We start from the raw sequence: 12,146 nt of genomic DNA, 5'->3' as shown, positions 1-12,146 counted from the left end.
CCACGAGACTTTGACATGAGTGCAAAAATAGAGGCTCTAGACCCTTCCAGAGCTGAGATATGGAAATTCAAAATTTTGACCCGAAAAAAAAACCGACAGTGTTACCCCTTTCGTTTTTTTTCGTTTTCGGGCGAAAAATTAAGTTTCTCCAATCTTCTCAAAACTCTGGATTATGATAGAGGGCTGTGAGACTTTGACTTGAGTGCAAAAATGGAGGCTCTAGACCCTTCCAGAGCTGAGATATAAAAATTCAAAATTTCGACCCGAAAAAAAAACGACAGTGTTACCCCTTTCATTTTTTTTCGTTTTCGGGCGAAAAATTAAGTTTCTCCAATCTTCTCAAAACTCTGGATTATGATAGAGGGCTGTGAGACTTTGACTTGAGTGCAAAAATGGAGGCTCTAGACCCTTCCAGAGCTGAGATATCAACATTCAAAATTTCGACCCAAAAAAAAAACGACAGTGTTACCCCTTTCGTTTTTTTTTCGTTTTCGGACGAAAAAATAAGTTTCTCCAATCTTCTCAAAACTCTGGATTATAATAGAGGGCTGTGAGACTTTGACTTGAGTGCAAAAATGGAGGCTCTAGACCCTTCCAGAGCTGAGATATAAAAATTTTAAATTTCGACCCGAAAAAAAAAACGACAGTGTTACCCCTTTCGTTTTTTTTCGTCTTCGGGCGAAAAATTAAGTTTCTCCAATCTTCTCAAAACTCTGGATTCTGATAGACGGCCACGAGACTTTGACTTGAGTGCAAAAATGGAGGCTCTAGACCCTTCCAGAGCTGAGATATAAAAATTCAAAATTTCGACCCGAAAAAAAAACGACAGTGTTACCCCTTTCATTTTTTTTCGTTTTTGGGCGAAAAATTAAGTTTCTCCAATCTTCTCAAAACTCTGGATTATGATAGAGGGCTGTGAGACTTTGACTTGAGTGCAAAAATATTGAGATTGAGAATACTGAGCTGAGATATTGAGATATTTATAATGGCATAAATGCTACGTGGTATCTCTCTGGCTGCGTCCGAAACCGCATACTCAATGAGTAGGTACTTAATTTCAATAAGTACTTACTCAACGAGCGCTAAAAGAGTAGGTACTTTATAGCCAAATCTCTTTGAGTATGAACGAGAACCGGACATCTGCCATGTTGACGTTATCATGTGACCTACTACGAAGCGTTATCATCATATCACAAGCGCAACAACTTAAAAGAAATGAACAACGACACGTTTAATTCTTCTATCTATAAATAGCTTGACATTGATGAAACCTGCTCATTTTGTTGTGGTATTGTTGAAGAAACAGCTGGCCATTAATTTTGTGAATACATTTAAGGTTGATTTAAGTTGTTATATTTTAAACCCTACTAATGTGACCCACAGTGTTATTCTTATAACGATATTTTTTTTTATTAAGAAACCCTCAAATCGTCACTTCTTGAATATATGTTGTTGATTTCTTTATTTTATACCCAAACAGTTTCTCCTTTAACTTTTCCTCCTTTTCTTGATGAATTTACCTCGTTTCATCCCTCAGACTTATAACAACATTGTTTATGTATTATGAAGAACTATTTAAAGATATTTAGCCTTGTTATTGTTCCTTTTTCCTGTATCATGATGTACACAAACCAATGATCTTTATGTTTTCTGTTTTGTCATTATGACTGTTATTGTAACTTTCCATGATCCTGTATGTAATACGTTTCTAAGTTTAAATTATATGAGCGACAGGTGCACTAACACTTCATAACATCAGTGACTCGACAGCACAACTTAAAACAGTTTTCCTATGCGTTTGTAATGTCTGCACAAAGGAGATGGGCAGCTGCTCCAAGATGTCTTTTAGAGAAAACTGTTGATTTTATACTCGAAAAATGTAAGTATCACTCCTTAAAAATTAATATTACCTCAGAATGAATTGCATTGTTAGCCCACCCCAAAACTTAAACAAAATAATAATATTAAATGGTGACCAACACTTAATTATATAACTTTTTATATATAAAAATATAATTTAATATAACAAGCAAAATGCAGTCCAGTCCATATGACAGTTATGCATGAATACATTTATATTGATAAATGCAGTGAAACATCTCAATTGTCAGTCAATCGATGAATTAATGGATATATTAATTAAATAATTATATTTTATATACTGACAACAATAAGAAAAATGAATAAATGAGTAAAAGAACAAATAAAAGTAACCATCACATTAAACAAATGCATATACAAGTGAACAACACATGAAACAAAGCTTTATTCAAACTACAAACATGTATTTACAGGCGCTGAACACCACATACTGCCGACTCAACACAGCGGTTCCCATTCTGCAGCTTTATTCTGCTGAATTCACCAGAGCGGACTGTGCCTTCGTCCCAGAGCTTGTTGCTGCGCTGCGCTTCACAATCTGAGGCAATAAGGGCAGGTGGAGAGATGGAGGGTCTCGTAAAGGCAGGTGGAGAGATGGAGGCACTCATAAGGGCAGGTGGAGAGATGGAGGGACTCATCCATGGCACCACTTCCAGGATGCAGCTCTAGGCTCCTCATCCTCAGTGCTCACACCAGTCTGCAGACATTTCAGATCCTACAAAAATGCACAAACATTACACAAAAGCAGACAATGTCATTTGATTTATGTATTAAAAATAACCTTACTTTATATTTGAGTCAAATCCCTAAAACAAATGCTGCTATCATCTTTCCTTGCAGGTCCTCTCCACCACAAAAGCTCTGCAGCAAATGCACAGAAATCAAGAATCAGAAAAGTGTTGTAATTTCTCTACTTGAATTTACAATAATTCAAATAAACTACAACTTAAGATCTAATAGATTTTGTTATCCATTTCTGTAGTATACTCAGTCAAAGCCTTTGATGACAGCATTCAGCATCATGAGCCTCTCTCCACCGTTCTTCTGTCCCTGTAACATACAGACAAGATTCACATTATGAGCTCAACACTGAATTTACATGCTGAGGTTGATGTGTCACATTTAATCCAACTTAAATGTTCCTCAATATATCATCACTAATAAGGGACAAATTAAATATAACATGCTTAGTTACTTTATAGATTTGTTTATTTACCTTATTTACAGCACATTTGTCTAATGTAAGTTGTGTTGACAACTTGTCCACAACAGTGAATTATCCTCCATAATAGCACACATAGTGACGTTACATCACTCAGATGTTTTTTTTTTCATGTTGGGATGTGCGCATCTGCAATACTTAAACAATATTTTCATTTCAGATGTAAAAAGACATTTTAAATAAGCGTCTTTAAGATGTAACGTTATATGGTTATATAAATCCATTTGAGAAACTTAACGTTACGAAACTTAGCCTACTTACTGGAGCTCCCCTGTTTAACTAACTAGCTATAATAAAACATGTTTACAGCAAAATCACTTTAGACCTTCAACAGTTAAAACGTTTACTCTATAGTAGTTTAACACATACGATTTAAACACAAGGAACCGTGTTTACTCGCATTTGAAAACCCCCTGCTTCGCTGATCTCCGCGATGTTGATAATGATGTAGCATGCTCTTGCTCTTCCGTGGACTCCTGGGATAGAAGAGTATCCATCGATGAACACTCAAAAATCTGGGCGAAAGCGGGAGATCATCCGGGAACTTCTCGCCTACTCTTTTATGAGTACTGAGGTTTCGGACATACTACTCCTTTCAAATACTGTTTTCCCCTACTATATAGTACGAAAGTAGGAATATTCGGACGTACTATAAGTATACGTATGCCCGATTCTCGCGATAAATAGTACGTCACTCTGGTAATTCTCGCCTGCTCTTTTATGGATACTAAGGATTTGGACATACTTATTCGCTCGCCTACTGCTTTTTCCCTACTATATAGTAGGGAATTATGCAGTTTCGGGCGCAGCCTCTATCTCAGCTCTGGAAGGGTCTAGAGCCTCCATTTTTGCACTCAGGTCTGAGTCCCATGCCCCTCTATCAGAATCCAGAGTTTCAAGAAGATTGAAGAAACTCAAAATTTCGACCCAAAAAAAAAAAACGACAGTGTTACCCCTTTTGTTTTTTTTCGTTTTCGGGCGAAAAATTAAGTTTCTCCAATCTTCTCAAAACTCTGGATTATGATAGAGGGCTGTGAGACTTTGACTTGAGTGCAAAAATGGAGGCTCAAGACCCTTCCAGAGCTGAGATATCAAATTTCAAAATTTCGACCCGAAAAAAAAACGACAGTGTTACCCCTTTCGTTTTTTTTTCATTTTTGGGTGAAAAATTAAGTTTCTCCAATCTTCTCAAAACTCTGGATTATGATAGAGGGCTGTGAGACTTTGACTTGAGTGCAAAAATGGAGGCTCTAGACCCTTCCAGAGCTGAGATATGGAAATTCAAAATTTCGACCCGAAAAAAAAAACGACAGTGTTACCCCTTTCGTTTTTTTCATTTTTGGGCAAAAAGTTAAGTTTCTCCAATCTTCTCAAAACTCTGGATTCTGATAGAGGGCCACGAGACTTTGACCTGAGTGCAAAAATGGAGGCTCTAGACCCTTCCAGAGCTGAGATATGGAAATTCAAAATTTTGACCCGAAAAAAAAAACGACAGTGTTACCCCTTTCGTTTTTTTTCATTTTCGGGCGAAAAATTACGTTTCTCCAATCTTCTCAAAACTCTGGATTATGATAGAGGGCTGTGAGACTTTGACCTGAGTGCAAAAATTGAGGATCTAGACCCTTCCAGAGCTGAGATATAAAATTTCAAAATTTCGACCCGAAAAAAAAACGACAGTGTTACCCCTTTCGTTTTTTTTCATTTTCGGGCGAAAAATTAAGTTTCTCCAATCTTCTCAAAACTCTGGATTATGATAGAGGGCTGTGAGACTTTGATCTGAGTGCAAAAATGGAGGCTCTAGACCCTTCCAGAGCTGAGATATGGAAATTCAAAATTTCGACCCGAAAAAAAAACGACAGTGTTACCCCTTTCGTTTTTTTCATTTTTGGGCAAAAAGTTAAGTTTCTCCAATCTTCTCAAAACTCTGGATTCTGATAGAGGGCCACGAGACTTTGACCTGAGTGCAAAAATAGAGGCTCTAGACCCTTCCAGAGCTGAGATATGGAAATTCAAAATTTTGACCCGAAAAAAAAACGACAGTGTTACCCCTTTCGTTTTTTTTCATTTTCGGAAGAAAAATTACGTTTCTCCAATCTTCTCAAAACTCTGGATTATGATAGAGGGCTGTGAGACTTTGACCTGAGTGCAAAAATGGAGGATCTAGACCCTTCCAGAGCTGAGATATCAAATTTCAAAATTTCGACCCGAAAAAAAAAACGACAGTGTTACCCCTTTCGTTTTTTTTCATTTTTGGGTGAAAAATTAAGTTTCTCCAATCTTCTCAAAACTCTGGATTATGATAGAGGGCTGTGAGACTTTGATCTGAGTGCAAAAATGGAGGCTCTAGACCCTTCCAGAGCTGAGATATGGAAATTCAAAATTTCGACCCGAAAAAAAAACGACAGTGTTACCCCTTTCGTTTTTTTTTTCATTTTCGGGCGAAAAATTAAGTTTCTTCAATCTTCTCAAAACTCTGGATTATGATAGAGGGCTGTGAGACTTTGACCTGAGTGCAAAAATGGAGGATCTAGACCCTTCCAGAGCTGAGATATCAAATTTCAAAATTTCAACCGAAAAAAAAAACGACAGTGTTACCCCTTTCGTTTTTTTCGTTTTTGGGCAAAAAATTAAGTTTCTCCAATCTTCTCAAAACTCTGGATTCTGATAGAGGGCCACGAGACTTTGACCTGAGTGCAAAAATGGAGGCTCTAGACCCTTCCAGAGCTGAGATATGGAAATTCAAAATTTCGACCCGAAAAAAAAACGACAGTGTTACCCCTTTCGTTTTTTTCATTTTCGGGCGAAAAATTAAGTTTCTCCAATCTTCTCAAAACTCTGGATTATGATAGAGGGCTGTGAGACTTTGACCTGAGTGCAAAAATGGAGGCTCTAGACCCTTCCAGAGCTGAGATATCAAATTTCAAAATTTCGACCCGAAAAAAAAATGACAGTGTTACCCCTTTCATTTTTTTTCGTTTTCGGGCGAAAAATTAAGTTTCTCCAATCTTCTCAAAACTCTGGATTATGATAGAGGGCTGTGAGACTTTGACTTGAGTGCAAAAATGGAGGCTCTAGACCCTTCCAGAGCTGAGATATGGAAATTCAAAATTTCGACCCGAAAAAAAAAACGACAGTGTTACGCCTTTCGTTTTTTTCATTTTTGGGCAAAAAGTTAAGTTTCTCCAATCTTCTCAAAACTCTGGATTCTGATAGAGGGCCACGAGACTTTGACCTGAGTGCAAAAATAGAGGCTCTAGACCCTTCCAGAGCTGAGATATGGAAATTCAAAATTTCGACCCGAAAAAAAAAACGACAGTGTTACCCCTTTCGTTTTTTTCATTTTTGGGCAAAAAGTTAAGTTTCTCCAATCTTCTCAAAACTCTGGATTCTGATAGAGGGCCACGAGACTTTGACCTGAGTGCAAAAATAGAGGCTCTAGACCCTTCCAGAGCTGAGATATGGAAATTCAAAATTTCGACCCGAAAAAAAAACGACAGTGTTACCCCTTTCGTTTTTTTTCATTTTCGGGCGAAAAATTACGTTTCTCCAATCTTCTCAAAACTCTGGATTATGATAGAGGGCTGTGAGACTTTGACTTGAGTGCAAAAATGGAGGCTCTAGACCCTTCCAGAGCTGAGATATGGAAATTCAAAATTTCGACCCGAAAAAAAAACGACAGTGTTACCCCTTTCGTTTTTTTCATTTTTGGGCAAAAAGTTAAGTTTCTCCAATCTTCTCAAAACTCTGGATTCTGATAGAGGGCCACGAGACTTTGACCTGAGTGCAAAAATGGAGGCTCTAGACCCTTCCAGAGCTGAGATATGGAAATTCAAAATTTTGACCCGAAAAAAAAAAACGACAGTGTTACCCCTTTCGTTTTTTTTCATTTTCGGGCGAAAAATTACGTTTCTCCAATCTTCTCAAAACTCTGGATTATGATAGAGGGCTGTGAGACTTTGACCTGAGTGCAAAAATTGAGGATCTAGACCCTTCCAGAGCTGAGATATAAAATTTCAAAATTTCGACCCGAAAAAAAAACGACAGTGTTACCCCTTTCGTTTTTTTTCATTTTCGGGCGAAAAATTAAGTTTCTCCAATCTTCTCAAAACTCTGGATTATGATAGAGGGCTGTGAGACTTTGATCTGAGTGCAAAAATGGAGGCTCTAGACCCTTCCAGAGCTGAGATATGGAAATTCAAAATTTCGACCCGAAAAAAAAACGACAGTGTTACCCCTTTCGTTTTTTTCATTTTTGGGCAAAAAGTTAAGTTTCTCCAATCTTCTCAAAACTCTGGATTCTGATAGAGGGCCACGAGACTTTGACCTGAGTGCAAAAATAGAGGCTCTAGACCCTTCCAGAGCTGAGATATGGAAATTCAAAATTTTGACCCGAAAAAAAAACGACAGTGTTACCCCTTTCGTTTTTTTTCATTTTCGGAAGAAAAATTACGTTTCTCCAATCTTCTCAAAACTCTGGATTATGATAGAGGGCTGTGAGACTTTGACCTGAGTGCAAAAATGGAGGATCTAGACCCTTCCAGAGCTGAGATATCAAATTTCAAAATTTCGACCCGAAAAAAAAAACGACAGTGTTACCCCTTTCGTTTTTTTTCATTTTTGGGTGAAAAATTAAGTTTCTCCAATCTTCTCAAAACTCTGGATTATGATAGAGGGCTGTGAGACTTTGATCTGAGTGCAAAAATGGAGGCTCTAGACCCTTCCAGAGCTGAGATATGGAAATTCAAAATTTCGACCCGAAAAAAAAACGACAGTGTTACCCCTTTCGTTTTTTTTTTCATTTTCGGGCGAAAAATTAAGTTTCTTCAATCTTCTCAAAACTCTGGATTATGATAGAGGGCTGTGAGACTTTGACCTGAGTGCAAAAATGGAGGATCTAGACCCTTCCAGAGCTGAGATATCAAATTTCAAAATTTCAACCGAAAAAAAAAACGACAGTGTTACCCCTTTCGTTTTTTTCGTTTTTGGGCAAAAAATTAAGTTTCTCCAATCTTCTCAAAACTCTGGATTCTGATAGAGGGCCACGAGACTTTGACCTGAGTGCAAAAATGGAGGCTCTAGACCCTTCCAGAGCTGAGATATGGAAATTCAAAATTTCGACCCGAAAAAAAAACGACAGTGTTACCCCTTTCGTTTTTTTCATTTTCGGGCGAAAAATTAAGTTTCTCCAATCTTCTCAAAACTCTGGATTATGATAGAGGGCTGTGAGACTTTGACCTGAGTGCAAAAATGGAGGCTCTAGACCCTTCCAGAGCTGAGATATCAAATTTCAAAATTTCGACCCGAAAAAAAAATGACAGTGTTACCCCTTTCATTTTTTTTCGTTTTCGGGCGAAAAATTAAGTTTCTCCAATCTTCTCAAAACTCTGGATTATGATAGAGGGCTGTGAGACTTTGACTTGAGTGCAAAAATGGAGGCTCTAGACCCTTCCAGAGCTGAGATATGGAAATTCAAAATTTCGACCCGAAAAAAAAAACGACAGTGTTACGCCTTTCGTTTTTTTCATTTTTGGGCAAAAAGTTAAGTTTCTCCAATCTTCTCAAAACTCTGGATTCTGATAGAGGGCCACGAGACTTTGACCTGAGTGCAAAAATAGAGGCTCTAGACCCTTCCAGAGCTGAGATATGGAAATTCAAAATTTCGACCCGAAAAAAAAAACGACAGTGTTACCCCTTTCGTTTTTTTCATTTTTGGGCAAAAAGTTAAGTTTCTCCAATCTTCTCAAAACTCTGGATTCTGATAGAGGGCCACGAGACTTTGACCTGAGTGCAAAAATAGAGGCTCTAGACCCTTCCAGAGCTGAGATATGGAAATTCAAAATTTCGACCCGAAAAAAAAACGACAGTGTTACCCCTTTCGTTTTTTTTCATTTTCGGGCGAAAAATTACGTTTCTCCAATCTTCTCAAAACTCTGGATTATGATAGAGGGCTGTGAGACTTTGACTTGAGTGCAAAAATGGAGGCTCTAGACCCTTCCAGAGCTGAGATATGGAAATTCAAAATTTCGACCCGAAAAAAAAACGACAGTGTTACCCCTTTCGTTTTTTTCATTTTTGGGCAAAAAGTTAAGTTTCTCCAATCTTCTCAAAACTCTGGATTCTGATAGAGGGCCACGAGACTTTGACCTGAGTGCAAAAATAGAGGCTCTAGACCCTTCCAGAGCTGAGATATGGAAATTCAAAATTTTGACCCGAAAAAAAAAACGACAGTGTTACCCCTTTCGTTTTTTTTCGTTTTCGGGCGAAAAATTAAGTTTCTCCAATCTTCTCAAAACTCTGGATTATGATAGAGGGCTGTGAGACTTTGACTTGAGTGCAAAAATGGAGGCTCTAGACCCTTCCAGAGCTGAGATATGGAAATTCAAAATTTTGACCCGAAAAAAAAAACGACAGTGTTACCCCTTTCGTTTTTTTTTCATTTTCGGGCGAAAAATTACGTTTCTCCAATCTTCTCAAAACTCTGGATTATGATAGAGGGCTGTGAGACTTTGACCTGAGTGCAAAAATGGAGGATCTAGACCCTTCCAGAGCTGAGATATCAAATTTCAAAATTTCGACCCGAAAAAAAAAAAACGACAGTGTTACCCCTTTCGTTTTTTTTTCATTTTTGGGCGAAAAATTAAGTTTCTCCAATCTTCTCAAAACTCTGGATTATGATAGAGGGCTGTGAGACTTTGATCTGAGTGCAAAAATGGAGGCTCTAGACCCTTCCAGAGCTGAGATATGGAAATTCAAAATTTCGACCAGAAAAAAACCCGACAGTGTTACCCCTTTCGTTTTTTTTTCATTTTCGGGCGAAAAATTAAGTTTCTCCAATCTTCTCAAAACTCTGGATTATGATAGAGGGCTGTGAGACTTTGACCTGAGTGCAAAAATGGAGGATCTAGACCCTTCCAGAGCTGAGATATCAAATTTCAAAATTTCAACCGAAAAAAAAAAACGACAGTGTTACCCCTTTCGATTTTTTCGTTTTTGGGCAAAAAATTAAGTTTCTCCAATCTTCTCAAAACTCTGGATTCTGATAGAGGGCCACGAGACTTTGACCTGAGTGCAAAAATGGAGGCTCTAGATCCTTCCAGAGCTGAGATATGGAAATTCAAAATTTCGACCCGAAAAAAAAACGACAGTGTTACCCCTTTTGTTTTTTTCATTTTCGGGCGAAAAATTAAGTTTCTCCAATCTTCTCAAAACTCTGGATTATGATAGAGGGCTGTGAGACTTTGACCTGAGTGCAAAAATGGAGGATCTAGACCCTTCCAGAGCTGAGATATCAAATTTCAAAATTTCGACCCGAAAAAAAAACGACAGTGTTACCCCTTTCGTTTTTTTCATTTTCGGGCGAAAAATTAAGTTTCTCCAATCTTCTCAAAACTCTGGATTATGATAGAGGGCTGTGAGACTTTGATCTGAGTGCAAAAATGGAGGCTCTAGATCCTTCCAGAGCTGAGATATAAAAATTCAAAATTTTGACTCGAAAAAAAAAACGACAGTGTTACCCCTTTCGTTTTTTTTCGTTTTCGGGCGAAAAATTAAGTTACTCCAATCTTCTCAAAACTCTGGATTATGATAGAGGGCTGTGAGACTTTGACTTGAGTGCAAAAATAGAGGCTCTAGACCCTTCCAGAGCTGAGATATGGAAATTCAAAATTTTGACCCGAAAAAAAAAACGACAGTGTTACCCCTTTCGTTTTTTTTTCGTTTTCGGGCGAAAAATTAAGTTTCTCCAATCTTCTCAAAACTCTGGATTATGATAGAGGGCTGTGAGACTTTGATCTGAGTGCAAAAATGGAGGCTCTAGATCCTTCCAGAGCTGAGATATAAAAATTCAAAATTTTGACTCGAAAAAAAAAACGACAGTGTTACCCCTTTCGTTTTTTTCGTTTTCGGGCGAAAAATTAACTTTCTTCAATCTTCTCAAAACTCTGGATTCTGATAGAGGGCCACGAGACTTTGACCTGAGTGCAAAAATGGAGGCTCTAGACCCTTCCAGAGCTGAGATATCAAAACTAAAAATTTCGACCCGAAAAAAAAACGACAGTGTTACCCCTTTCGTTTTTTTTCGTTTTCGGGCGAAAAATTAAGTTTCTCCAATCTTCTCAAAACTCGGGATTATGATAGAGGGCTGTGAGACTTTGACCTGAGTGCAAAAATGGAGGCTCTAGATCCTTCCAGAGCTGAGAAATAAAAATTCAAAATTTTGACCCGAAAAAAAAACGACAGTGTTACCCCTTTTGTTTTTTTCGTTTTCGGGTGAAAAATTAAGTTTCCTCAATCTTCTCAAAACCCTGGATTCTGATAGAGGGCCACGAGACTTTGACCTGAGTGCAAAAATGGAGGCTCTAGACCCTTCCAGAGCTGAGATATCAAAACTAAAAATTTCGACCCGAAAAAAAAAACGACAGTGTTACCCCTTTCGTTTTTTTCGTTTTCGGGCGAAAAATTAAGTTTCTCCAATCTTCTCACAACTCTGGATTCTGATAGAGGGCCACGAGACTTTGACCTGAGTGCAAAAATGGAGGCTCTAGACCCTTCCAGAGCTGAGATATAAAAATTCAAAATTTTGACCCGAAAAAAAAAATGACAGTGTTACCCCTTTCGTTTTTTTTTCGTTTTCGGGCGAAAAATTAAGTTTCTTCAATCTTCTCAAAACTCTGGACTCTGATAGAGGGCCACGAGACTTTGACCTGAGTGCAAAAATGGAGACTCTAGACCCTTCCAGAGGCTCTAGACCCTTCCAGAGCTGAGATATCAAAACTCAAAATTTCGACCCGAAAAAAAAACGACAGTGTTACCCCTTTCGTTTTTTTTCGTTTTTGGGCGAAAAATTAAGTTTCTCCAATCTTCTCAAAACTCTGGATTATGATAGAGGGCTGTGAGACTTTGACCTGAGTTAAAAAATGGAGGATCTAGATCCTTCCAGAGCTGAGATATAAAAATTCAAAAATTTGACCCGAAAAAAACCGACAGTGTTACCCATTTCGTTTTTTTTTCCGTTTTTGGGCGAAAAATTAAGTTTCTCCAATCT

The 12,146-nt window shown here is 37.9% G+C and overlaps 1 long non-coding RNA gene across 1 annotated transcript; it reads right to left on the bottom strand.

Moving 5' to 3' along the window:
- Positions 1 to 2,494: 2,494 nt before the first annotated feature.
- On the bottom strand, positions 2,495 to 3,908 carry LOC148998496 (uncharacterized). The gene is made up of 2 exons (XR_016168344.1): positions 2,668 to 3,908; positions 2,495 to 2,596 (listed from the first exon to the last, which is right to left on the bottom strand). It is a non-coding gene; the product is annotated as an uncharacterized LOC148998496 (long non-coding RNA).
- Between the last annotated feature and the right edge of the window lie 8,238 nt (positions 3,909 to 12,146).

Source organism: Pimephales promelas, chromosome 1, assembly GCF_988280905.1.
Source record: "Pimephales promelas chromosome 1, fPimPro1.hap1.1, whole genome shotgun sequence".
Classification (NCBI taxonomy): domain Eukaryota; kingdom Metazoa; phylum Chordata; class Actinopteri; order Cypriniformes; family Leuciscidae; genus Pimephales; species Pimephales promelas.
Note: the sequence above shows the minus strand (reverse complement) of the source record. Positions and strands in the feature narration are given on the sequence as shown.